This window comes from Centruroides sculpturatus, unplaced genomic scaffold, assembly GCF_000671375.1.
Source record: "Centruroides sculpturatus isolate CEXI.00-Female unplaced genomic scaffold, Cexi_2.0 scaffold1, whole genome shotgun sequence".
NCBI lineage: Eukaryota > Metazoa > Arthropoda > Arachnida > Scorpiones > Buthidae > Centruroides > Centruroides sculpturatus.
The window spans coordinates 2028859-2033947 of record NW_019384326.1 but is presented as its reverse complement, the minus strand read 5'-3'; positions in this window follow the sequence as shown (position 1 = coordinate 2033947).

Genomic DNA, 5089 nt, shown 5'->3' with positions numbered 1-5089 from the left:
CTTTCAACACCTGCTATAGTCAGGTTAGTACTGTATTTCTCTGCTGTGTTTCTTTGTACCCTGGAACTCGGTTCTCCGGGCCACTTTTATTTGCCCCACCCGGTATAAATAATACCCTAAACAGTGATAGAATTGAAACGAGCTAGAGAAACAAGAAAGAAGTTAGTGAAACGGAAAGAAGAAACACACAAAAAGGTAAGAGAAAAAGCAGCATGAAACTAGCGAAACAACAGCAAATGATAGAACATTGTTGTGGATCCAACAAATAAAACAGTAATAAACGACAATGAATTGTTTCATTAGCGAAAATCTTATGAAACAGTAAGAAATTAATTGCTACTATAACAGTAAAAAAAACATCGCTTCACTAAAGTCTTTACACAAAGCTACAACGCAGCAATTTAAATTACAAAAAAACTGCATTAGAGAATTCAATTATCACGTTTGTTACTGATTTCTATAGGTATTATTATTATTAAGAACCTAGTAAAGAAGGTATTAGACTTTTAAAACTGTAGCATTGACAAATTATCACAAGGTCTACACGTTGCAAAACTGAAAAAAAAAGGTTATAACCGTAGTTAATTGCGTTTCTTTCACTCTCAAGTTGCTAATTAAGTATTCTAATTAAGTATTTCACCATTAAAATTCCGTTTCGTCACCCATCACGCCAATGATATTAATACCATAGAAGCATACAGGAATAACAAAAAGTGCTGTTGAAGTGTCTTCAGGATAATTCTTAAATCCACAAGACAAATATCTTTCTTTATAATTGCGACACTTCACTTTTTAATTTATTAAAATGTAGTCGTATCTATAAATAACAACTCGGCATATTTTTATGAATCGATGGAGCGTAAATTATGAAACTGTAAATGACAAATTTACGAGTGTTTTGATGATAACGAAATTCGTATTTTTGTGAAATAACCTTGTATATAGACGGCGATGCTACCCCAGTAACAAAAGGAATGGCCTCGTCATCCTTAACATCTATAAATAATTGCATATGTAGAATTTTCTTTAGGTGTTGTAGGCCTATCAATAGCCTTGTGAATATCTCTTGACGCTACGGGTAGTAACAATGATAACTTACTATTGATACTATAGGATAATATAGTAACAATATCAAATTTTTCTTTTAGATTTAAGAAAAATCATTGCATATGAATGAGTTTCTTGGTGCAAATTCCTCTGTTCGAATGGCCGCCTTGGTGCAAATTCCTCTGTCCGAATGGCCGCCTTGGTGCAAATTACTCTGTTCGAATGGCCGCCTTGGTGCAAATTACTCTGTTCGAATGGCCGCCTTGGTGCAAATTACTCCGTTAACGGAGGAATTGTACCATAAAGGCTTTCCGAACAGAGGAATTACACTAAGAAATGCCTTCCCCAACACATGGTGCAATTCCTCTGCTCATATGATTTGTGATGCTGAAGATAATTGTGATTTTTTTTTTAAATACAGTAGACCCCCCTATAACACTGTAGATAATTCAGTTTTATATGAATTCCATGTTGTACGAGTCACTTAGATTTTACAAATATGCGTGCGGGGCTGTGAACGGCTCGCGTATTTGTAAAATCTAAGTGACTCGTACAACATGGGATTCATATAACACGGAATTATCTACAGTGTTATAGGGGGGGAGGGTCTACTGTACTTAATTCTAGGAAATTAAAGATAGATTTTCCTCGAGATTCTTTAACATTTCCTCCTCAAAAAAAGTAAATTTTTTTTTATATTTCTTCCGTTTTTTGTCACCCTTTTTATTCTTGGAATTACAAAAGAAAAAAAATTCCTTTCATAATTTAGAATACGCCATTAATTCGAATTTTAAATCAAAAAACATGTTTTCGTAAACCTAAAATTAAATATTTCATCATCAATTAACACTCGAATCAGCAGAGAAACGATCTGTAACTAACAAGACAGAATAGTGAAGTGTTTCTTTTTTTATAGAATTAATTAATTTCCTCGTTACAAAAATCAGTATCGAGGCAATAGACTTAAGCTTAAACAATGAGCAGGGGTGCATTAAAATCCGTATCAAAGCGTCCTAAATCTTATGTTAAATTAAAGAAAAGGTCAATTTACTTCTAGGCACGAATTTCGGCACTTCGAAGAACACCCACTTTCTAGAATCGTGTTTTAATATCGATATCACGTATGCCTCGGGGCAGAAGGATGGAAGCTGGCGAGAAGACACTACTATTATTCATTGTTTACTCCTCACAATACGTCGTTTGTGCTTACCTTCCGCACAAACGTGTGAAATTCGTGTTACTGTATCGACACGTGATGTTCCACGCGCAATACTGGGGTTTAGATCGTACTAAAACTAAGCTAAGAAGCTAGCAAATGGGCCAAATTGTAAACACCTAACACTTAATTATAGCAATATTTTGTAAATAATGTAAATGTATTGATGTGACCCATATTCTTTTTCACATATTTATCCAGGTGACACACCTAGAAAGCATTCTAATGATAATGTATCGAAGATTGTTTTAAAAAAAATATCAGGAATTTATGGGAATTAATAACGCAAATTTCCTTATTTTCTAACAGATACCCTAGTATTACGTCACAGTAGTCATCTGAAACACACAAAAAGGTAATTGTTTAGGAAAAGGAAGCCATTTTTTAAACGCTTCTCTTTATCAGAAGTTGTATTTTTTTTATTAATTTTAAGTTAAAATTAAGGGGAGGCCACTTTTTTGAGTGGTTCCTCCCAAAATATGGAGAGATTTCTATCTATTTTATAGGTCTCAGGTGAAAGATTACTAGATCAGCTTCACTCGAGATGTAGTTAATGTAGAGAGCCTCAAAATTTGGGGGGTTTAGATCTATATGTATATAGTTTTATTTAGTTTAATGGAGGAATTTGCTCGAACAATATCAATTTCTAGTGTTTTTAGCATAGAAGTTAAGAGGTGAGGAGGCTTTAAGGGGGTGAAAATAGCTATAACACGTGACCTATAACAGGTTACTTCCTCCTGTAGCCAGTTTATAATACAGAACAGTTGTAGTGTGATAGGGAGAAAGAAGGAAGTTAAATTACAACTACAGTATAAGGGCTTACAGCACGAAAGATCCAACACATGTAAGGTTCGAATAAAGTAAAATCAACAGCATGACCTGGAGAGAAATCAGGTAATTCAGAAATACAAGTATACACAACTAGCAATTGTCAGTTGTACACTAGGAATAATGCGATGCAACTAACATTAAAGTGATCAAAAAGGCCACATGACGTAATCGGGTGTGGGTGCGTATGGGCAAAAAGGTTGTCAACTCCTAGCCTGGAGCCTGTTGGTGGGAGTTGCGGTTGGGTGGGAAATCGTGGCAGTGAATGCAACGCTCTGGGAACCAGACACGTTCGCTATCATTAACCTGCTTTTAATTCAACACTCAATGTTTGTTTAGCCTTTGTTTGGCCCGATTTTTATTCGTTCGGATAGAAAAATTTGCACAACAACCCTACAGAAAGAAGGGGGGAGAGAAAGTCGGAAACTAAACCGCAATAATTCAATTTTAAACGAAATTTTTAAATAGGGAATTCCACGAGAGGTTTCGCAACACCCCCAACTCGAAGATTACACAAAGAGAAATTTGTGAGTTTAGGGATTTTAAGGAAAAAAAAACAAAAATAAAATAAGGAAAATCGATCATGCAGAACTCGAAAACAGGAATTTTAATCCGAGTGTAAAGAGTTAATTGGGGTTAATAGAGGAGTCTTACAAGATTGCAAACTGTTAATTAAAACTGTTAAGGTCTTTGCACCTTACAACACGAGCCGCTGGAGCAAAGATTTGATTGAAATTTCCTTTATTTCTAGACCAAATTCACTCTCAAAACAAGAAAAATTTAAACTTGTCAGCGATAAGAATTAAGCAATAGAGCTTGAAAAGTTGACAAGAGAAAGAGCGAACACCTACGTGTAGCATCAAATATCACGATGTCCCGTTGACCCATTATAATTGCCCATTTGCAGATCTCTCTTCCAATTCTTAAGAGGGGGGGATTTCCGCAGCTATTTTAGCTCCCCACTCCTATAAAATGATGCTAAATCGAGTCCAGTTAGCATTATATATATATATATAGTAATAATTCGCTTTAAACGTGATATATCTGATGAGGTAGTATTGTGAAAGGAAGTGGGATGTAGAGTTTAAGTGCTGCACCCTCTTCTCGTGTGGCGCGAGGTGAATAATTATTAAGTATGTTATTTGGGAGGGAATACTGGCGTGTAATTATGTAATAAGTGAGGTATATAAATTTCTATATGGATTTAAGTTAGGCGGAGGTAAGCTTTTGTGTGTTGACAGGGCTCTATTTTATCATTTCAAACCTTGTCTTTGTTACCTACGTGACTGGAAGGTTAAATTTCCCTATAAAAATTTGAATATTTTGCAATTTAAAAAACGATTTTGATATAGTTACATTACCTTAATTATGTTACTTTGTATCTTAACACACTTTCTCTTGACAGAAGTTATTTACACTAGGTGTAGCTTATGGGAGGAACAAGCTCACAATAGTGTGCTTACTTGTGATAAATACACTAGTGTAAGCTCGGGTGAGTAATTATGAGCGTAGAGTAGAATCCAAATAATTGGTTCCCCTCCTAAAACCCTAAATAGGGTCTTTAGTACAGGAAATAATTCACATAAACCAGTTACAATCAGAAAACCGTATACAAAACTTGATCTAAGACCCTAAAAATAGGGGTTCAGATTTATTTTAATGCGGATAAACATTATTATCATCATCATTGATTTAAAAACAAGCATGGTTGAATGTTGAGCGCACAAGAAAAAAGTATTATATCCTATTGTTTCATCAAGTGTATAAATAAACCTTTCCCCCCAGTTTTATTTCCTATTAAATTAGGGCGCAATATGGGTTTCCCTACTCAAGCTGTGCCCTAAATGACTTCATTGTGCAGGATGTACGATTTGTTTCGTTACAAATAAACCCAATATTGCAAGTGTAACATACATTCGAAGTACTAGATTGACAACATGGCGGATGTAACCTAGCGCCATCTAGTGTTTTGTATTAGTAACTGTGTACATGTATTGA